Source organism: Suncus etruscus, chromosome 15 (genome assembly GCF_024139225.1).
Source record: "Suncus etruscus isolate mSunEtr1 chromosome 15, mSunEtr1.pri.cur, whole genome shotgun sequence".
Classification (NCBI taxonomy): domain Eukaryota; kingdom Metazoa; phylum Chordata; class Mammalia; order Eulipotyphla; family Soricidae; genus Suncus; species Suncus etruscus.
The window spans coordinates 61,966,160-61,990,681 of record NC_064862.1 but is presented as its reverse complement, the minus strand read 5'-3'; the positions used below and the strand labels follow the sequence as shown (position 1 = coordinate 61,990,681).

At 39.1% G+C, this 24,522-nt stretch overlaps 1 non-coding gene across 1 annotated transcript; it reads left to right on the top strand.

Annotated features, from left to right (window-relative positions):
* Window positions 1–5,791: 5,791 nt before the first annotated feature.
* On the top strand, window positions 5,792–5,895 carry LOC126031705 (U6 spliceosomal RNA). Its single transcript, XR_007503537.1, has one exon. It is a non-coding gene; the product is annotated as a U6 spliceosomal RNA (small nuclear RNA).
* The last annotated feature ends 18,627 nt before the right edge of the window (window positions 5,896–24,522 follow it).

Below are 24,522 nucleotides of genomic sequence, written 5' to 3'. Positions count from 1 at the left end.
CTCCATAATCTTTCAAAAGATAGAAGTAAAGGGAAGATTTTTCAACTCATTCTATGAGGCTAGTAACACCATAATATTCAAATAAGCAATAACATCATAGGAATGAAATGGCAGATAAATATACCTTGAGAATATAGTAGCAAAAGTCCTAAACGTGATACCCAACAAAGTATTTAAATGATACCCAACAAACTATTTAAATTTTTAATTAAGCTCATGAGAAAGAATAAAAAGGTTAAGGTTCATGCCTTGCATTTGGTTTTATCCCTGACACCACATTATTGTCTCAAAATTAATTATACACAATCACTATGTAATATTTACTCAGCAACACAGACTAATTCAATATTCAAAAAATTAATGCAATACATCACATCTTTAAAGAAGAAAATTTAATGATAATTTCAATAACTGCTGGGAAAGTACTTAATGAAATTCAACATCCACTCATAATAAAACTCTTGTCAAATTCAGAATAGAGAGTAACTTGGCTGATAAAACATCGATAACATAAGTTAACATCATAAAAACAGTAAGAATCTTAAAGCATTCCCACAGAGATCAGAAACAAGGAAAGGATGTCCCTTCTTTCCACTATTTTTTATATCACACTGGAATTCCTAGAACATATAATTATGACAAGGAAATGGGGCATGCATTTTGGGAATGTAGAAACAAAGGTCTCTGTTCATAGGTGACATGATCAAAATATCTTCCTGAAATTAATAAATGATGATAAGAAAATATAGAATATGAAATTAATATACATTGCATTACGTATATTGTATATATATATGTATATTGCATTATGTATATAACAGCAATGAGCAAAATGGGCTTCTAAAATTAAATGCAAATTAAAATTTGCACCAATATTCCCCAAAATAAAATTCTTTCAAATTTCCATCTATCTATATATGATCTAATTATCTACATAAGTAAAATCCTGGTGGAAGATATCAAAAACTATATAGAGAAATAGACATTCCATATCCATGTATAAAAAGACACAAGAGTGTAAAGATGCCATTTCTTTCCAAACCTGATCTATAAAACTTGATGGAATCCCAATAAAAGTCTCAGAAAATTATATTTTGGATATGAATAAATAAATTCTAAAATTTATATAAGGACTCAAAATACACAGTCTACACAGAAAGAGAGAAATAATGTCAGAAGACTGGTAATACTAAACTTTAAGACTTACTATAGAGCCAGAGTAATAAAGACTTCGTTATTAGTGAATACAGATAAATATATCAGTTGAGGGAAAGATAGAAAAATGTAAAATAGGATAAAAAAGGAACAATATAAAATAAAAGCACTCAAAATAGACTCAGTAAAACAATTGGATAGCCAACTGAAACAAAAATCTAAACACATACCTAACACCCTTTTAGAAAAGTGAACTAAAGAAGAATGACAGATCTAAGTGAAAAATATAAGCAATAAAATGTATAGAAAATAAACAGAAGAAAATCAATTTGACCTTGAATCTGACAATGACTTTTAGATACAACACCAAAGGCATATTCAAGAAGAAATAATTGATAAGCTGTCATGTGTCATAGCTTAGCTTTTTTATCTTGCAAAGTAAAATTTTTTTGATCTGTAAATACAATTTCAAGAGAATGAAGAAACAAGCCATAGACTACAATGTAAAATTTTGTAAAAGAAATATCTGATAAAATAAATAACTATTAAATAAAAAAAGAAAAGAAAAGAATAAAAGAATAACTATTAACCAAAATAAGCTTAGAACTCTTGAAACTCAACAATAGGAAAGTAAAAATCTTATTTTTAATCTTGTTGTTGTTGTTGTTGTTGTTGTTGTTGTTGTTGTTGGGCCACACCGGCAGGGCTCAGGGGTTACTCCTGGCTCTGTGCTCAGAAATCATTCCTGGCAGGTTCTAGAGAACATATGGGGTGCCGGGATCAAACCAGGGTAGGTCCCAGATTAGACCCATGCAAGGCAAATGCCCTACGTGCTGTGTTATCACTCTGGCCCCAGGAAAGTAAACATCTTAATTATAATCTAGATTAGTAGAGAGCACACCAAAGGATATATGCAGGTGGAAAGTGAGCATATTAAAAGATATCACATGTCATTAGGTAATTGCAAGTAAAATAATGCAAAGCCAGTACACCATATTACAATGATCAAAACTCAAACCACTGGCTAGTTAGGGGGTCAAACAGCAAGAACTGCATTCACTGCTGATTGGGATGCAAAATGAAACCAATCTGGGAGTCAGTTTTGCAGCTTTTGTAGGACTAATTATAATCTTGTATAATCCTGTAATCAAGCTACGTGGTACTTACCCAAAGCTTAGGTGAACACACACACACACACACACACACACTAAAAACCTTGCACACAGATGTTTGTAGCAGCTTTATTTTTTAATTGCCAAATCTTGCATGCATTCAAAATATCCTTTATTTGGGTGAATTAAGAAACAGTGGCACATCCAGAAAATAAATAATATTTAGTGCTAGAAATAAATGAGCTATCAAGCCAAAGAGAGAAATGAAGAAAACTTACATATATATATATATATATATATATATATATATATATAGTACTACATAAGAGATGCAAGTCTGAAAAGACAACTCATTATATTATTCCAGTTGAGTGACACTGTAGAAGTTTTTTTAAACATGGAGAGAGCAAAAGAATACCTATTTTCCATGGGTTAGGGTGCAGAAAATAATAAATATGCACAACTCTAAATAACTCTAAATAATAAAACTGTTTTTTTACTACTTAAGTGCATTAAGTATACCTCATAAAAGGTACAAAACCAAGAGTAAACCCTAATGTAAACTATGGGCTTTATATTCAGTCATAATGATGTGTCAGTCTAGGTCCTTTGAATCTAACAACTGTCATTGGTCTGGGTTCCATAATGAAACAGATTATAGGTATATAGATCTGTTATCCTCCGTTACCTTTAGCTTATTTTTTTCTATGAACCCAAAACTGCTGTAAGAAATAAAGTTTTTAATACCAAGAATGTTCTACCCAATTGTTTTGATTCACTGAATATTTAATGCAAGAGGTTACATGGAGCTAAGCCCAAAACTTCCTTATGTGATAATCAACAAGGAAACTAGAGTCCCTATTCATCCATTCATCCATCCTTCCACCCATTCATCATAGCATTAACTGAGTCAACAGAAATACACTGAATACCATCTCAATATAAAGCTGTGTAATTAAAGAGTAAATATTAATTAAGTTCCCATGATACTCCAAACATTTTCAGGATCAAGTATTAAAAAATAAAGAACATGGAGGGGAGCACACTTGGCAGTGTTCAGGAGTCACTCCTGGCTCTATGCTCAGGGGTCATTCCTAGCCGTGTTCAGGGAACGAGATGGAATGCCAGAGAACCCAGAACAACCACATACAAGCAAACACCTTATCCAATGTCCTATAGTTCTGTCCCCCCAAACTAAGAATTTTTTATTTTATAAATGACATAATATGATGAAACAACAATATTAACATTAAGTGAGAAAATCAGTGCATTTTGTAACTTATAAGAAGGCAGTGGGGGGCTGGAGCGGTGGCACAGCAGTAGACCATTTGCTCTTGCATGCGGCTGACCTAGGATGGACCGAAGTTCGATCACTGGCATCTCATATGGTCCCACAAGCCAGGTGATTTCTGAACGCATAGTCAAGAGTAACCCCTGAGCATCACTGTGCCCCCCCAAAAAAAAAACAAAAAAATCAAGAAGGCAGTTGGTTCAGCAGTGTAAGAACCACAAATTCCAGTAGCATTTGCAAGAAAATAGTTTTAGAAAATGATACCTGAGAAAATTTTAAAAAGTTAAGAGAGAACTATGAAGTAAAATATCGTGACCATGGCAGTGCTGGAAACCCCTTGCCTTAGATCTATTTTCTCAAGGAGGATTTGCAAACTACATTTGTTCATGATATACATTGCAGAGAAACCCCAAATTTCAATGGCTATGTGAAACAAAAGATTAATTTTTATGTATATGCTGTTTCTGGGTCTATGACCTTGATTAGTGAGAAACTTTCCTCTATATCAAGATGTAAGAACCCAGACTTGTTACTGATTGTTCCCTTTGATCCCCTAGAATGAAAGTTTTCTTTCCCTGGAAGAAGGGAAGAGAGTAAAGCAAGCAATCCACTTCTATGCCACCGTAGTACTGAAGTCACCTGTCATTCTAGTATCCAATGTGGTAAAACTAGTAACCCCACATGAACATAAAAGATGTTGGAGGAGGCTAACAAGCAATAGTAGGAGAAGATCTGAAAGGCAACAAGATCGACATGGAGCCAATGGTGTCCTGATGCTCTGTGTGTAGATTGAGTGCAAAGGCAACATGAAAGTCAACACCCTCATTTGAACATGAACTGATGAAAGCCAGGTGGGAGCTGAAGGCTGCCTGAGTTTGAATGCCTGCTGAGCTCCTAAGGGCAAGTCATCCAAATTCCTTCAATTCTGTTTCCCTCATTAAACTTGGTGATTACATATTATGCAAAGCACATAAAACACCCAGAGTGGTGTCTAGTATGTATAAAACACCCAAGTAAATGATATCTAATAATTTTTTTTATCACAAGCTGGAATCTAGAGTTCCTTTCCTACCCAGAGTCTATCTATGAGGCCTATCCCTGTTTCAGCTTCTGTCATAGATATGTAAGATTCCAGCCTCCTTGCCATTCCATGTGTGAATCTTATTAATGTCCCTTGTGTGAATTTGCTTGAAAAGGTTTTGGCCTTGGGAAATCAAGTGTAACCAACCAGAAAAGGAGATCACATTGGTGTGTTAGAAGAAATTCTGAGGAAGTAAAGGATGCAAATAGTTTTTTTTGTCAATAGGTTCTATTTAATTTTTATTTTGAAACTACATCCAGCTGTACTCAGGGCTTACTCCTGGCTTTACACTGAGAGGCCACTCCTAGCAGTGCTCAGTGGACCATATGGAGTGCCAGGAGTAAATCCAAGATGATCATCTGCAAGGCAAGTGACTTGCCCCTGTATTATCTTTCCAGTCCTTCAGGAAAAGAGGAAGATTAAAAGAATAGTTGAAGGGTAATGAAAGGAAAGAAAGTGATAGGCATGACACCCTATCGGTAACAGTGGTGCAGATCATAATGCCTAATAGGAAGTGACAGAGAACCAAATTAGAAACATAGGAGCACACCAAATTAGAGGGGAATGCTCAGTAAGCAAAAACAACGACAGAAAAGTTTAACTAGCAACCAACAATTTAGACAGCACTCAGATGATAACTTCATGACCACACTATGAGGTATAAAAAGTCTCGAACAGTGCTCACTTTGACAGCACATATACCGTATTTGCTGGCATATAAGACGACCCCCTAATTTTGCAGTTAAAGCATATGTTTAGGCCTATATTCGCTGTATCAGATAGAATGTTCCTGTGCTGCAACTGTATGTACCACAGTGAGCCAATCCCAACAAGCAAAGGTTCAAAGGTTATACTGTCATAGACTTCCTCTCTGACTCTGGCCAATCTGAGCAGGCTTTTGACAGTGTAAATTCGGGTTCAGAACATTGTCTAATTTGCATGCATAAAAAGCCTGCTTGGATTGGCTGAGTTAGAGAGGCGGTCCGAGCAGCCTTGCAGTGATTGGTGCAGGATCCAGTTGGAAAATTCGTTTTGTGGCAATATCCAGACGATTTTTGTTTAGCGGCATATTGAAACGTTTTTCGGGATATACTCGGCGTATAAGACGACCCCCGATTTTCAGTTGACTTTTTTTTGTTTCAAAGGTCGTCTTATAAGTTGGAAAATACGGTACTAAAATTGGAACGATACAGAGAAGATTAGCATGGCCCCTGCGCAAGGATGACACGCAAATTCGTGAAGAGTTCCATATTAAAAAAAAAAAGTTTTGAACAATTTTTATTAAAGTACTTTAAATAACTCCATTAGCCACTTAGTTATAACAATCCACATAAGATCAATTATTTTGGGCCTGCTAAAGAGACTGGCTGGTGAGTGGGTAGGAAACTGGGGACAATGGTGGAGAGAATGTTACAAAGCAGTCAAAACATTAAATGTCAGAAACAATTGTATTATTAATACTTTGTAAAGCATGGTGTTTAAATAAAATAGTAAAATAACCATGATAGCAGACTGAAAATTGAGGCATCATATTACCTGACTCAAAAGTATATTATAACGCAACTGTAATAAATCTGTGATGTATCGGAATAAAGATACATATGATCAGTGGAACAGTATCGAAAGCCCAGTTCTTTTGGGGGGGTTGTTTTTTGTTTTGTTTTGTTTTTGAGTCATATCCAGCAGCACTCAGGCCTTTCTCCTGGCTCTACACTCATAAATCACTCCTAGCAGACTTGGGGGACATATGGTATGCCAGAATTCGAACCATCATCCTTCTGCATGCAAAGCAAACACCCTAACTCCATGCTATCTCTCCAGTCCTATGAAAGCCCAGTTTTAAATGCACACAGATATTATCATTTCATCTATGTTAAAGGATCCAAGCCCTTACAAAAGAGAAAGAAAAATATCTTTAGTAAATAGCATTGAGGAAACTGGACAGTTACATAAAAAAATAATGGACCATTCTCTAAATACATGCATAAATTTCTTTTTTTTTTTTTTTTTTTGGTTTTTGGGTCACACCTGGCAGTGCTCAGGGGTTACTCCTGGCTCCATGCTCAGAAATTGCTCCTGGCAGGCACGGGGGACCATATGGGACGCCGGGATTCGAACCGATGACCTTCTGCATGAAAGGCAAACGCCTTACCTCCATGCTATCTCTCCGGCCCACATGCATAAATTTCAATTCAAAATGACTTAAAGAAACAGTGAAGCACATAGAATATAGCAGAGGTGAACTTCCCCATGGCATAAGCATTAGAGAAATCTTCAATGACCCTATTCTCAAGGGAAACAAAAGAAAAGATGTCATTGGAAAAAACATTACAATAAAAACTTTAGTATAGTAAGAGAAGCTACAAACAGAATGGAAAGATAGCCTCCTGGAAGCCAGAATATACCTGTGCATCATATGATGGGTAAGATGTTAATATGAAGTTACATAAAAAGTTATATGTTTAATCCTACCAGTGCCTTATATATCTTAGTTATAACCCCCATATCAGGTGGATATTGGGTGAATAATTTTTCACAATCTATGGGCAGTCTTTGTAACGTGGTTATTATTTTCCTTTGAAGTTCAGTTTAATGAATTCCCATTTGTTTATCTTTGCTTCCACTTGCTTGGTCAGTGGTGTTGTGTCCTTGTAGAATCCTTTAGCTTCAATGTTATAGAGTGGTCATTTGAATTTCCTCTAAGGTACAATATCAAGATTTTTAACTCATTTGGATTTGGCTCTTTAGCATGGTGTTAGAAAACACCACTTGTTAAAGAGGCTTTCCTTGGTTCACTTTCTTTTTTTCTCTTTTATCAAGAAATCAACTTATCATATGCCTGGAGATGTGTCTCAGGATATTCAATTCTACTGCACTGATCTGGCAGTTTATCTTTAGTCCAATGCATATGGGATAAAACATCCAACCCTATCCAAAAATGGGGAGAAGAGATTAATAGAAATTTCCTAAAAAAAAAAAAAATACAGTTGGTCAATAGGCACATAAAAAATGCTCACATCATTAATCATCAGGGAAATGCAAATCAAAACAACAATGAGGTGCCATCTCACACCGGAGAGACTGGCACACATCATAAAGAACAAAAACAATCAGTGCTGGCTCAGATGCAGGGAGAAAGGACTCTCATTCACTGCTGGTGGCAATGTAGACTGGTCCAGCCTTTTGGGAAACTAATATGGATATCCCTCCAAAACCTGAAAATTGAGCTTCTATTCAACCCAGCAATACTGTGCCTGGAATATACCCTCAGGGCTTAAAAACAATGCAGAAAAGGCATCTGCACTCCTATGTTCATTGCAGCACAATAGACAGAATCTGGAAACAACCCCAGTGCCTGAGAACAAATGAGTGGATAAAGAAAGTATGGAATGCTATGTGACTGTTAGGAAAAATAAAGGCATGCAATTTATCTATATGGAGATAGATATGGAGAGTCTCATGCTGAGTTAAATTAGTCAGAGGGAGGACAGGCAGAATATTTGCGCTCATCTGTGGGATATTAAAATGCCTGAGTATGAGAATAATACACAAAGACAATAGATATGATTGAAGGGCATTACTGTTAACATAAAGAATGGACCACTTTGACAACGATTGTTGGAAATAATCGTTGTGAACAAGAAATGGGAACTAAAAGGTAAAGTGAAATGCATGATACCTCTTCAGGAACAGTGTTGGATGTCATGGTGTGTAAAAAAAGAGAGAGAGAAAGAGAGAGAGAGAGAGTCAGAGAAAGACAGAGAGAGAGTCAGAGAAAGACAGAGAGAGACAAAGAGAAAGAAAAAATAATATCTCCCATGGAGGCAGGTTGGATGGGAGGGTAACTGGGAAAATTAGTGGCAGTACAAAATGAACACTGGTAAAGGGATGGGCGTTAGAACATAGTATGACTATAACTCAACTATCAACAGCTTAACTCTGTACCTCACAGTGATATATATTTTTAAGTAACTTAAGGAGCTCATATAATAACAAATGAACTCCAAACCCACCAAGCAGTCCCTTATTTTTCTTATCTCCCCATATACACATCTACTATTGTGGCAGCTGCTAATGCCCTTAACAGCACCAAAATCCATGCTGAGCCCTAATCAGGGCCACCAGGGACAACCAGTATTCTCAGCCACTTTCCCCTGGTATTGCCTCAGTAGTGGCTCCTTTGAAGTTGGGGAGCTGTGAGGAGGTCCTTCAGGAACTCTGTGTCCAACTTAAAACCCTGAAAATTGGGGCAGGGACCACAGAGGTCCCAAGTACAGCATTTAGTAACAAAAGTAATAACACCTCAAAAGTTATGAGTGCTCCAGTCTATAAGATAGCAAAGGTTAATACCAAAATACCCTGAGCCTAATACCATGAGCTTAATGCTCTAATGTTATCACCAGCCGAGCTCCTGAGTTCAGACCAGCTATAATATCCAGCACACTCAACACCCTTCCCTGGCATTGCTTCAGGTAGCAGTGGCCCTTCTGACCTGGGGGAGCTGTGAGGAGGCCCTTATGGAGCTGAATGTCCAACTTAAAGACCTGAAAATTGGGACAGGCACCAGGGGGATCCTGAGTGCCCCACTAAACTATTGCTAATACCTTGTCTCTAGCTGACAAGAGGACCTCAGAGGTCACCACAGAGAGCTGCTTCAAGCATCACCATACATGTTCAAACATAGTCACCTAATTTTGCCATAGGCCCCCTGGGGTTGCTCCCAGCCACAAGCTCCAACATGCATTTTTTAGGGGGTTAGGGCTACACTCAGCAGCACTCGGATTACTCCTGGCTCTGTGCTCAGAAATTACTCCTGGCAGGCTCGGAGGTCTATACAGATGCTAAGATCAAACCTCTGTCAGCTGCATGCAATTCAAATGCTCTGTGCTATCACTCAGACTCCAGGCCCCAGCCTGCTTTAAGGTCTGTAACTCCAAGCCAGTCTTGACCCTCAATACTGCTGCCCCTCAGGTAGCCAAATGGCAGTCCCAATGTGTTGAGGTGAACCCAAATGTGACTAGAGACTTGAACAATCATTCTGAAGGGTTGTCAATAGGTTCAAGTATGGCTGTACTGACTTTGCATGGCCCCCTCCTGCCTGTCTTGGAGAGGGAAAGATGCCATTTCTTGTGCCCAGAGAAAGAAGTGTAGAAGGAACTCCACTGCAAGGACACTGATTCCTGAACATCAGAAGTTGCTTCAGAGGAGGCAGCCTAGGAGACAGAGGGCCCAGGGGAGGAAGAAGCAAGATACAGATCCTTGTGTGGGGGAATGGCTGCTGCCCCCCTCCCTTCTATATTAGAAATGGGCTGGGCCATCCCTCATTCTTTCAGGAGTCCTTACAGACATGGACAATCTTCTCAATACAGCCCTGGCCATTTGGGTTTTGATAATAGGCTTCACCCAACAATGTTCCTAGATCCTGGAGTGGTGAACACTGATGATGCTACCTGTGGTATCTGCCTCTGAGCAGTCAGCTCTGCTCTCTAGTCATCTTTCCTTTCTTCCCATACATTGTTAGACAAATTACCTACACATACTTCTCACTCCATAAAGTCTAACAGAGGATTCAAGTTCCCAGGTCAAGTAGAACAGAGAAAGAATACAAGCATCTACCACATCCTCTAAAGAAAGGTTCATGCATGATAATGATTTCATCAGGAAACTTTTATTCATCCCTGGGCATGAAACATATGTTCATTTATTCTTGTTCTCTTCTTGGTAAAAGCAGAATACCCTGAGTACAGCTAGAAAGGGGATCTGAGAAAGTGATTTTGGAGGGAATAACAAATATAGTAGATCTTAATTCTGGGGAGGGGAGCAGAAGACTTCCAGGATGTGGTCCATTATACTTATGTTTTTGCATCCTAGAGCTCTTCCTTCCCTTGGAGCAGACATTAGAAGCTGGAAACAAAGAGACATGGCAAGGGATAGGGTTCTTTCCATCCATGCAATGGATCCAAATTCATTCTCTAGCACTGCATTTCTGGCCCCTGAACTGAAGCAGTTCCTGAACAGTGCTAGGTGTCCAAATACAAAACCAAGTAAATACCAAAAGTCTCATTTTGGACCTATTAGACTTTAGGTATGACAGTAAACTATTGTGCATAGATTAGAGAAATAATAGACAGAATCACAATTCACTTAGCCAGAGAAGCTGCTGATGCCAATGACTTCAGGAAAATCTTCCATTTCTATTGGTAAATGCTGGGAGCTCAGTGTGACCCTTCTTCAGAATGACGCTTATCATGGGCCTCAAGTTAGAGGAGTCTAAGTATTTCTTTTCTGTCAAAAACAAAAGACAAAATCAGGGGCCAGATCGATAGCACAGTGGTATGGCATTTGCTTTGCATGCGGCTGATCCAGGATGGACCTTGGTTCAATCCTTAGCATTCCATATGGTCCCTCAAGCCAGGAGTAATTTCTGAGCGCATAGCCAGAAGTAACCCCTGAGTGTCATCAGGTGTGTTCCAAAAATAAACAAACAAAATAAATAAAATAAAAGACAAAATCATTTCAAAAGCAGCAAGAGAGGAGTCATCACAAACAATCAAACCTCAATAAGACTAATAGTGAATTTTTTTGACAGAAAATTTGGAGACCAGAAGAAATTGGGATGATGGATCCAAAATGTCTAAAGGGATACTGAGAGATAGAACAGGGTTTAAGGCACTTGCCCTGCCAAGAGTGATCCCTGAACAAAGAGCCAGTAGTAATTCCTGAGAATAGCTGGTGTGACTCCAAAATCAACAAGCAAAATATGTTGACAAGGAAAACAATGGCCAATCAGAAATACCATCCATAGGAAAGGTGTTTTTCAGAAATGAAGATAAACATTTAGACAAGCAGAGATGTCTGTCATTCATCACTTATAATCTGTCTTGCATGAAATTCTACAAAACATGCCAAAATAATGTAGGAAATAGCATCAATATTCAATAATTGACATTTTAATTTCTTTTCACCTTCCTTTCCTTTTGCTATTGTTGTGATGACACTTGGGATGCTTGCTCACTAGGATTGTACACTTGGTTTCAGTGCTTGCACACACTTGACTGGATGTGACACACTTCCAGAAACTTCTTTTGTGGCAGCACCTGGGATCACAAAAGCAGTGAGCAGTTTTAGCATGCAGGATTGTGCCAAAAACCAAACTTATGGTCTCAGGCTCTGATGTCTCTACCCCTGAGAGATAATCCTGAGCTCTCAATCTTTTTTGCAGAATTGAATTTTAAGTCACTCTCAACTGGACTCAAGAATCATATCTAGCAAGACTTGGAGGAATCCTATGCAATTGTGGGATTGAACTCAGAGGGTTGCATGCCAAGCAAGTGTTATATCCACTGTTCTCTCTCTCTCTCTCCTCTCTTCTTTCTCTCTCTCTTCCTCTCTATTCAAACCCTTAATAATTATTTGAAATGTAAGTAGGTTAAAACCTCAATGAGAAGGCATACAATAAGTTCATTTTAAAAACATAAGATCACCAAAAAACAGAAAGTTCAAGTGTTTGTTTTGCAATGTCTATGGCCATGAGGTCAACTTTTGGGTGCTAAAGACATCAGATGTCTCTAGTATATATATACATATATATTCCTTTTTCATTGTTTAACAAAGCCACCTTGGGGACAGGTTTGAGATGCTGATAGTGTTGTTCCTGAGCTCCTCAGTGAGTGATCCCCATCTCCGCTGAGAAAAAAAAACACATTATCCCCAAAATTATAAATATAAGTGTATGTATTTTTATTCTAACTAAACTTCTCTGAACATATATTATGAATCATTAAGTTATAGGACTACTACCAGAGAAATTATGCCATGTCAGAGAGTACAGAGAGTACATTCCACAGTAAAATGCATTTTTAGAGATTGACCAGGCAATGTCAAGCTTGGTTTCTCTTGGGAAAGCTCTCAATGAGAATTCAATTGGGTGGGCAGGTGGGGCATCTCCCAAGTGGTGCTCAGAGGCCTGAGAAACACTCCTATAAATTTCCAGCCAACTAGACCAGAGGTTAAATACAAGAGTGCAAGGGTGAAAACTGCTCTGACCAAGGTGCTAATAATTAGCTAGGCCCCTCATGGTGCTCAGGGGGCCTTTAAGGCCACATTTTTCAGTTTTAACAGGAAGTTCTGGGGATTGAACTGGGGTCACAAGCATGCCCTTACTATCTCCCCAGACACTAATTTAATTTTTAATATAGTAGCCAGCATCAGATGTGTCTTTATCATATGCTATATCTTGTGCTTTTCACTACAATGAAAAATGGTGAGAACTATGTGAATCAGACTCTCCCTAGGCATGGCAATGACTGAATGGGACTACACTTAAAGGGAAGGACATAATTTTAGAACAACTTCCAAGATGGTCACTGAACACTTCTGGGTTTGGTCCTGGTGCGTCCTCAAGCAACAGTCTTTTTCTAGAAGAATCTTTCAGTAACAAAAACTGAAAATTTAAGGGCATTATGAGAAAACCAACAGCTTTGAAGCATAACAGTCATAAATTCAAGTTCGTTTAGTCCCTGTAAGAGTCACCCCTGCACTCTGAGCTGACTGCTGTAGAGATTCCTGGAAAAAAGACAACTTCTACTTTCTTCTCTCCAACTACTACTTTGATCTGGAGAGAGACCACATACACGTCACTGATTGGAGACTACTTCCGGTTTAGGGTTTGAATATTCCCCTGATGAGACTCCCAAGACCATAGTGTAAGATGATACCCAGCTATTAACCCAAAACAAAGGTGGTTCCACAATTTCCTTTTTAATTTTCACCTAGCCCCTTGATATGTAAAAGTCTACCTAGATCCCTTCCCCACCCATTTTGTACTGAGAATAAAGAGCAGTTTGGTTTCGTGCACAGAGAGGCCAAGTGGTGCAGACTGACTCCATGACTCTCTTCTGACTGGGTTGGTTTATTAATTCTTCATGGCTACCCTACCTACATCAGACCCATCTTCCTGGGGTTAGAAATTTTATAACATGAAATTTGGTGATTTCATAATTTGGGGATTTATTTTACACATGGAATTAAACCCAAGACTCCTGCTTGCAAAGCTTGTACTCCAGCCCTTCCTCTGACTTTAATTTTTGCTTCATTTTCTTTGGGAGATGAACCCCAGGGGTGCTCAGGACTATACCTGGCTCTGTCCTCTGGCAGTACTTTGGGGATCATATGTGGTATCATGGATAGAACTCAGGCTATGTGCATGGCAAGTCTCTCCCCATCTCTGTAATATCTTCCAGGCTCTGGTACTAATTTAGAAGGTAAATTTGTTTTCAGGATTTCAAATACAAGAAAGAAAAAGTCCTATATTTTTATTAATACATTAAATCAAACTGAGTTGTTTGATTTTGGTTTTGTTGTTGTTTTTGTTGTTATGAGAATGTTGGGTCTCCCTGTGATGCTGTCACTGAGCCACCAGACAGATTGTACCCCACAGAACAACTTACAGGGGACCCCATAGAACAACTGTTTCTGGGAATTCTCCTTGAGACAAAAGCTTCAGAGACACCACTCCATAAATGGGAAAGAACAGCACAAAGAGTGCTATTTCCCCATAATCAGCGATCATTCAGGCTTGACTCTAGGCAATTCCGTTTCCCTCACAGAGAGCTATGATCAATAGAGATAAAGCTACTTTTATGATCCATTCTGTACTCTCAAAATATTCCTAATACCCAATGTTTATTTTAACTTTCCATGATATCTCACATCCCTAACTGCCTATCTCTGGTGTCCTGGGCCCTGCAAGTATTCCAGATTCATTTGTCCTATTTTTATGTTCCATTGTTAGAATGGAATGAGGTGTCTCTGGTTATTAGTCTAGGACCAGTTCTTTCCCAGTCAGCAGCTGGAAGAACATACCTGGTCCTGAACACACCTGGAGGATGTAAATGAACCCTCACTGTATTATATATATATATGTATATATATGTATATATATATATATATATTGATGCATAGAGATGAAAATACCTTGCTCTAGGACTAAATTTCCCCATGGAATGTTCTGCAGAGATAGAAATGCTATACAATGCCAATGTAATAGTCACTCTTCATGGTAGGAGTGTATGAGTAGGGAGGAAGGTGGGGAGTAAAGAACTTCAGTGGAATGTGTGACTGCAGAACTGAATTTGTGTTTCTCATTTAATTTTGTTTTATTTGGAGGAGGCCACACATTGCCATGCTCGGGGGTTATTCCTGACTCTACATTCAGGAATCATTCCTGGTGCTGCTTGGGGGACCATAGGGAATGCTGGATATTGAAGTTGGGTCAGCCTCATAAATGCAAGTGCACATTACCTGGACTATCTCTCCTGAAAAATTAATTTTAATTGTGTTAAAGCCAAGAGCCATAAGTAGGAGTTGACTTTATTGTTGGAGAGATCCAGTGCAGGTACTGAGGATTGATGGTGTATAAGATATAGGCAATTGTTATTGTCTCTGAAGAAGGGCTTTTAGGTATTGGTATGAATTGGGAGCTTTGCATCTACTTATATCCTTAGAGCAATCTGCCCATGGATACATTTTTCTAGTCGAGATAAAGAGATAATAACAAGAATTAGAGAGATATTACAGTGGATAAGAAATTTGTCTTGCATATGACCAACTGGTTTTGATCTTTGGCATCCCATATGGCTCCCTGTACCACACAAGGAGTTATCCCTGAATGCAGAGACAGGAATAAGCCCTGAGCACACTCTCAACAATGGCTTTTTTAAAAATAAAATTTTGGAGGGCCCGGAGAGATAGCACAGCGGTGTTTGCCTTGCAAGCAGCCTATCCAGGACCAAAGGTGGTTGGTTCGAATCCAGGTGTCCCATGTGGTCCCCCGTTCCTGCCAGGAGCTATTTCTGAGCAGACAGCCAGGAGTAACCCCTGAGCACAGCTGGGTGTGGCCCAAAAACTAATAATAATAATAATAATAATAATAATAATAATAATAATAATGATAATAATAATAATAATAATAAATAAAAGTATTGAATCCATTGTGAATTATAAGTCCTTCATAGTGGATTTTAGGTATATAGTGACAATGAATTAGGGCCATTCCCACCACCAGAGTTGACCTCCCTCTACCAAAGTTCCCAGCATGCATTCTATTCCTTCACTTTAGTCCCCTAACCTGCCAGGGTTATAGGCCCATTTTAAGTATAGATTGTTATAGTTTGGATCTCTTGATTCTATTGTTGACTTTTGCTTGGGTATTTAGTTGTCTTTTTTTTTTTTTAGCTCCACCAATACACCTGCGACCACTTGGCCCCTAACCCCCATCCTCCTTTTTTCTCAATTTTGTAGAAAAATACAGAAATGTGAGGTAAAACAAAGTAACTCATGTTTCAAGGTTCTATGTTTCTATGTTTCTTGTCAGGAGCCCTTATCTACAAATAAAATTTAAGAAAAATAAATAAGGGGATGGCAGTTGTTTTTGTTTTGCTTTTGCTTTGTTTTGTTTTGCATAGGTTCAGGAAATGTGGGGTAATTAGAAAGGAAATACTCTTGGCCTAAAAAATCAGGATGTCTTTACCCATGAACTATCCTGTCACAAGACCAACTACAGGCTCCAGGCATCCTAATAGACCAACCCCAAGGTCTTTCTTCATATTACCAGGAAAAGTTCTCCTCAATTGTGGTTGTTGCAGTCAGGCTTCTGTAATTAGAGATCTTGGTTTTAGCACAGATCCTATGTCGAAGCCAGGGTATCATGGAGCATCTTCTGATTTCATCTCACCTTTAGATGGCGATGCAGGGAAACCTGCTCTGAGGCAAGTTGTGTCTCCTACTCATCAGGGTGTTATATGAACCCATCTTGGAGCAAGACCATGCCAGGGCAGCATTAGGCCCTTCCTAGGTGGAAGTTTGATTCCTGGTGCTGGTGCAGAAAACTGTGCCCGTTCCTAGGATGGGACCCAAGGTTCAGGGTTGAATAGTTGATATTCAATCAACTGAGACCTAAGTCGAGTCACTATGACAAATATTCCGAGTAAAAGGCACCCCTGTGCTATAAAATTTATGTGTTCCTATACGTATTAGATAAGAACTTCTTTCTATACATATTTCCACATTTCAATGTGCCTATGCAAAAAAGAACAATGCCACATCCCTATACAAAAAAGGAACAATGCCACATGCATAGTGATGCATATGGGGGTAAAAATAACAAACTCGGGATTTGATGTTAGTGACCCCAAGCTGCTGGTTTTGAGCATTGACCTAACCTAATTGGCCTGCATCTAGGACACTCCTCCTTCTCCTAACCCATGAAAAGTACTTTGGAGATCTTCCTTTATAAAAAGCTTTATAAGGAAAGCTTTATAAGAAAAGACCTCTTGACAAAAGCCACCATATCCAGTGAAGACCCTGACTCCTGAAGGGATCTGTATAAACACTTTCCATGGGTATCTCTGGATTCATGCTCAATCTCTGCATGGCAGGCTTCAGAGAAGATACAGTTCCTCATTGATGTACTGCCTAGGGTTGGGAGGAAGGGAGGGTAAATGGGAAGGAGGGAGGGAAAGAGGAAGGGAGGGAGGGAGGGAGGGAGGGAGGGAGAGAGGGAGGGAGGGAAGGAAGGAAGGAAGGAAGGAAGGAAGGAAGGAAGGAAGGAAGGAAGGAAGGAAGGAAGGAAGGAAGGAAGGAAGGAAGGAAGGAAGGAAGGAAGGAAGGAAGGAAGGAAGGAAGGAAGGAAGGAAGGAAGGAAGGAAGGAAGGAAGGAAGGAAGACTAAGGGTAGAAGGGCAGAGGGATGGAGGGAGGGATGCTTTAATCCACATTCCAAACCTTCAGAGGCACATGTTTATTTGTTTATTTTTTTTTTTTTTGGTTTTGGGGTCACACCTGGCAGTGCTCAGGGGTTACTTCTGGATCTATGCTGCGGCACAGGGGACCATATGGGATGTCGGGATTTGAACCACCAACTTTCTGCATGAAAGGCAAACGCCTTACCTCCATGCTATCTCTTCGGCCCCACATGTTTATTTTTGTACCACACTGGCAGAGGTTCTCAGGGCTTACTCCTGGCTCTCTGCTTAGACATCATTCCCGGAGGGACTTGAGGACCTGATGGTTCCTCTGATTGAACCAGAGTCAGTTGTGTGCAAGGCAAATGCCTTAAGCCCTACATTAAAATGCCTTAAGCCTACATTAAAAGTCTTAAGATTTTAGTAGGCAGGCACAATTGAGATCTTTGATCTAAAATTGTCCTAATTTTTCCCAACAATCATCTGTCTCACTTATTTGCATTCCATGAGGTCATTTCTAGGTTCAAAGATTGGAGAAGCACATGAATTCATCTTTATTCCTCAACCACCAGAAGATAGGGTCTAGGGATGTTTGGGCCTGTACAGATTTTCTGGGAGCAGTGTGAATATTGAATGTTTCCCTTTGTGCTCACATTAGCTAAGGGTTTATATAGTTAGGGATGGGACAGTCAAAGGATACTGTAAAAATCATTTTCTTCTCTTGTTACTTCAGACACATGTTCTTTCTAAGGGGAGGTCTCCAAAGTACTTTTCATGGGATCAGGAGAAGGGGGAATGTCTTAGATACAGGCCAATTAGGCCAGGTCAGTGCTCAAGAGCAGCAACTTGGGGCCACTAAGATCACCCCCACTGGTACTTGGAGGCCATAATGGCTATATCTTGTGATTTGGGGAAAGACTTGTGGTACCAAGGATCAAACCGAGGGCCCTATGCATGCAAGACAGTCAATTCAAGTCCTCGACCTTTCTCCTTAGAACTTGGACAAATACTTTTAGCTTCACAGCTACTTTGACCTAGAAAAGACTCCAAATTCTAAAACTCAAGTTTTCTCATTTACAAATGGGCCATGTGGGTCGGATCTTGGTCATGAAAACAGGAATCACACTATATCTTTCCCATTTAATGTGGGGTCTTGGTTATACAGGTGTATACAGGTAGGTGGATGGTTGGGCTAGTATAGTTGATTTGAGATCACTCTGTCCTCTGGGTAGGGATGCTATGCCATGCAGTTTAAAGGAAAAAGCACTGATCAGAATTCTTTTCTTTTCTATACTTTTTTTTTTGGCCATTGCTGACAGTGCTCACCCAGGTCTTACTCCTGACTCTGTGTTCAGGAATTATTCCTAGTGCAGATCTAGGGACCATATGGGGTCCTGAAAGCAGAACCCAGGTCAGCAATCTGCAAGGCAAGTGCCTTCTCTGTGCCATCTCTCCAACCCATACAGGTTAGAAGTTCAGCTCCTGCTCACCCTCCTCTAGCTGGAAGTCTGATGCATAAAATATGCACAGCCTTATAAAGCCACAGCCATGGATGTGTGCCAGTCCTTTCCCTGCATTTGCCTTTTAGAGCCCACAATCCACAGTTCTCAGTTCCTTTACCTTTTCCAGAACATCCCTTGAGGTATAACCATCAGGAGAGGGAGATGCGGTGATATATTTACAGCTTGTACAGCTTGGTGTTTGAGAAAGATCCAGTGGCAGAAGAGACTCTAAATCTCTGCAATTGGGCCTCACACTCATCATTTACCTTTCCTGAGCTGGTGGCTGGCGTGGCTCTAAGTAGCTGGCTGTCATGGCCTCGCATACATATTCCTGTTGTCGGCATTAATAAGGTATGATTGCCTGGGGCCTTGTTACCCACCAATTAAACTTTGGATTTTATTGTGCAACCTCAAGGATGCTTTATGGTATCAGAAGCTTTTGGCAGTTAAATACGACTAATATTCATGGCTCCCACATGGGCGCTTCACATCCTGCTCCATTCACAGTGTGATTAAGGAATTAATTGATTTGGATGAGATTGGCACATGCTCTTGACAATAAACTGATGACTCCTTTATTAAGCCATGGGTACAGTGGGCTTGCTGCTGCACTAAGGCTGGTTAGTGGGAAGCTCACCACCAGGCATCTGGGACTAGGCCCAGAACACAGCACTGCTTGGCTCTGGTCAAAAAATCTGAAGATTTTGAAAGAGATTATTTCTCCTTTGAGCCTCCTTCTCTCCTTCACTTCTCCTTCACTCTGCCCTTTCTCTTTCTTCTACTCCCTCCATCCCTCCCACACAATTTTTCTTCCTTTCTTCCCTCCTTTCTGTATTGAAATGCTTAAAATACATGTAAAATACATGTATTAATTAATTACATGTATCGATACATGTAAAATCTTTGGTGTCTCATAGGCCTCCAGCATCCATTTTGGCAGTTCTACCACCATGATACCTCCACCAGCAATTGTACTCTGTGTGTGTGTGTGTGTGTGTGTGTGTGTGTGTGTGTGTGTGTGTGTGTGTGTAAGAGAGAGAGAGAAGTTCAAGGTGTTGCAATCCTGGGAGAGCTGCTAATTACGCCAATGAGAGCAATGGCAAAGTGAGTACAGAGAGGAAGAGAAAAACACTATATATTTTATTTTATTATTTGTATTAAAACAGTTGCATAAGGCAAGAGGACAAACATATATATCAATATTGGTCAGCCCATCGATGGGAATAGAGCTCTGACTCACTAACGTTAGGAGGCCAAGAATCAGCACTGGTAGGTAATGAACTGCCAATTTCCTAGCTTTTGTTTAGGGCTATGCCTCAATGGTACTCAGAGATTATTCCTGGCTTTGAGCTCAAGGATCAATCCGGGTGAAGGCAGGTTGAAGTGGGAGCTCTAACCGGGATGAACTGTGTATAAAAGCAAGTGCCTAACCCCTGTACCATCACTCTGACTTCCAATTTTCCAATGTTGCCCCTGACCCCTAGGACTTCTAGCTTAGGACCAAGAAAAAAAAGTTCCTCCAAGCAGTAACATAAGATATTCCAATGCCCACTTCTAATTCTCTGCCAAAAACGTCAAACAAGTGTACTAGTCCTTTGCCCAGGATGAAACTTTCTGATTCCTTACTGTCCTTCAAGGCAAAACTGGACAGGAGAGGGTGGGGGTAACTGAGTTCCTTGAATTCGTTGCTGTTGTTTGGCATACACCTGTCAGTGCTCAGAGCTATTCCTTGCTCAGTGCTTGGGAGTTGCTCTCTGAAGCACCAGAGATAGTACTTGGGGCTTCCACTTGCAAAGAATGTACCCAAACTTAAATGGGGTGTTTTAAAGTACTATATGACACTATATAGGTATCATGTTTTGCATTAGTATTTTTGCATGAATTCACTTATTTCTCAGAAAACACCATTAATTGTGAATTATCATATTCAGTTTACAGATGAGGACACTAAAGTAAAGTAAAAAGTTCATGAGGAACAGCGATGGAATAGGTAGCTCTGATGTTAGAATCCAAGTCATCAGGGTACAATTTTATCTCTTCAATCATGAAACATGCAGAACATTCATTTTATGGCCTTTATGGCCTGGTATGCAGTAAGCTTGGAGATAGAAGTTGGTTGGACTTCAAAATGTTTCTAATACAGATGAATCCCTTCCAAGAAATCAGCATGCTTTAGAATGTTTCCTCAGTGTAGGGAGGTGTGAGAATCCATAAGTGAGTCTATTTTTAGGCCTAGATAAAATTCAATAATCCAGTATAAATACAACTATATACATGGAAGCAGTTCATATAAAAAGAATAATTGATTTTAACTAATATAAGAATGCTAAAAGTAATGTAATATTTTATTAAATTTACTTTTATTGAGAAATTATTTTTAAGATTGGTGGTAGGAAATGTGCACTGGTGAAAGATGTTGTACACTGTATAACTGAAACTCAATCACAAACAATCTTGTAATTATATCAAAAGGTGATTCAATTAAAGAATTTATTAAAAAAAAGAAATAGGTAATCACAAACTAGAATTAAGCATCCAATATGCTTAATTCCCCTGTGCCTGCCAGGAGTAATTTCTGAACAGAAAGCCAGGAGTAACCCTTGAATGCTACTGGGTGTGGCCCAAAAACCAAAAACCAAAAAAATAAAAAAGAATATATATGCCCAAAGTAATATCAGCCATAATACATGAAGAACTCATAAATCAATAATATAAAACAAATAACCCAATATGAACATGCAAAATGCTTGAACATTTTACAAAATAATGTATATGGAAGGGCATTAAGCTTTGAAAGGTGCTCACTGTCTTTAATTATTAGATAAAATATATTAAATTCATTAAACTACATTGCTCATTAATAATCAAAAGCTTCTCCAATAGGATAATCAAAATAACAAAGCTTAACACCAATAATTAAGGAACATAGGGCACAATCAGAATTCTTAATTGTTGCCATTGCAAGTGTAAAATTATGCAACCACTTTGGAAAAGTTCCTGGTAGTGTTTTATATAGTCATATGCCTCCTGACATTTCATGGACTGTATACACAACAATGGTCCCAATAGATTTTACATACATACATCTCAGTTGTGTGGTAGGTCATGGCATCCATATGTCCAAGCTGGGCACTCACACTACAATGAAATTTTCCAGCATGTTTTTGAGGGTTTGGGGACCATGCACAGATGTGCTCAGGTCTTACTGCTCGTTTTGTGCTCAGGGATCATCCAGGGACCATATATAGTACTGAAATCAAACCCAGGTTAGATTCATGTAAGCAAAATATACCTCTGGTTTTCAGAAATGTTTGTTGTTGGGTTTTTGTTGTTGTTTGTAGTTGTTTTGTTTTGGGGCTACACTTGGCAGCGCTCAAGAGTTACTTGTGGCTCTGCTCACAGAAATCGTTCCTGGCAGGGTCAGGGAACCATGTGGATTGTTCAAGATGAAACCTGGGTTGGTTCGGGTTGACTGTGTTCAAGGCAAATGCCCTACCACTGTGCTATCACTCCAGCCCTTGGTTTTCAGAAATGTTTATTAAACATACAACTAACCTACAATTCAGCAAGTCTTTTAGGAATGTATCAAGGAGAAATAAAAACAAAAATCCTATCTGTCTGCACAGCAATTCAGTACCAAGTATTATTGGAAACTGTAAAAAGTTCCAAACTGAAAACCATTCAAATCATTTTTGTTTTCAAGAGGAAAACAAACATATGCACTTGATAGAATACAATTCAGCAGCAAAAAGTGGCAACCATTCATAACAAGATCTATGAGTCTTGCCAGCTTTAGAGCCCAGACACTGAAGATTATCATTCTGTACTAATAAGAAGTACTATAGAATGAAATTAATGGTGATAACCAGAGCAGTGGATGTTTCTTGGGGTAGGGCTCAACGTTGATTGGAAAATGCTAAGAAAACCTGAAGTCAAAAAGTGTTTTTCTCAATCTTGACTGGGATATGAACACATGGTTTAGATGTCTGTTAAAAATCTATGTATAGTTGGAGTCTGTGCCTATTTCTGTGGTAAATTATGCCTCAATTCTTTAGAGTCCTCACACTGTTTGACAATGTGAGAGGGTGTGAGAAAATTCATCTGCACATATTGCTGGTAAGAGTATAATGTGATGCTAATTCTCTAAAGGGCAATTTTGACAATAGACACATATTTGACCCTGTCCTTTCACTTCTGGGAGTCACCCTTCAGATAAGAGTCAAGCATGATGTAGAGACTATCTGGGAAAGACGTCATTTTACAAAGTGTATGCAGTTTTAAAAAAAGAAAAGCAGAATCAATATGACAATTAACTCATAAATGACAGTGTCTGTTTTCATAGCATGCAATGCAGCAGTTAAATAAGAGAGGAAACATTTTCAATCCTATGTTCCTTGCAGTACTAACCACAATAGTCAAAAACTAGAAACAACCCAAATCCAAGAACAGATGACTGGATAGAAAAAAAAAAAAAACTATGGTTTATTTACACAATAGAATATTATTGGGCCTTAAGAAAATAGAAAATCATGCAATTTGCTGCTACATGGAGGGACCTGGAGAGTATTATGCTGTGTGTAGTTAGTCAGAGTGAGAGAGAATGACAGAATGTCAGGATATAAAGAAATATAGTGACTGACTAACTCCCAAAAATAAAGAAACAAAAATGAGAACTGATCTTCCAGTAGGAAATCTGCCACCCGTGGGTGGGAAAGGATAGAATGGCAGGGAGTGTGGGAAACACCAATGGTGGAGGAAAGTGATTAACCAGGAAGAGGAGGTGGTAAAGAGTTAGGTATGTACCCTATCAACAACAGTACTGGAAACCACTGCAAAAATGTATCTATAAAAGCGTGCCCCTTGTAGAAGCACATTGATGGGAGACAAATGCAGAAGGAACATTTGTGGAAATGGACACTGGTGACAGGATCTAAGCTGGAACATTATATGCCTTAAACCCAACCATGTATAACTTTATTATTTTATGGTGACTATATAAAAATTTAAAAATGTTAAAAATCATGAGATCAATAGGAGGGATATGAAGTGATACTCATAATATATTGTTATACATGGAAAAAAGAAGCTAGAAAACAGAGTTTAATATCCTCCCACTGCTGTGAAAACAAATGTTCATGAATGTTAGATAGGAAAATAAACAAGAAAACCAGGCCCAACTGTGGTGTCACATCTGGAAACAGGAGAGAAGGAAATGGGGGACAGGAAGAACAGCCTGGGAGCAGGTCACACAGAAATTATTTTATTGTATTTTCTTTTTGGTTGTTTTATTTTCACAGCAAGTACATTATGTAAATCAACATTCTTTAAAACAAATGAACAAAACACACACACACACACAAAGACAATTGTAAGGCTGACCCATTTTCCTAATGCTGACCCCTTTTGTTTCTTTGCTCAGAAGCCTGGAGTCCTATCTGATTCCTACAATAATCACATCTTTATTTCTTGTCTCTCCAAATCTAAGATTTGTTTATCTCCTGGAAGACCAGTGCTATGTATCACAGACCACTGCCTTCCATCCCCAACATCACTCTCCACCTCTCAGCATTTAAATAATTCCATTTCCTGGCCTTTTGTTATGGAGAGCTTCTCCTAAATGGAACAGATCCACCCAAAGC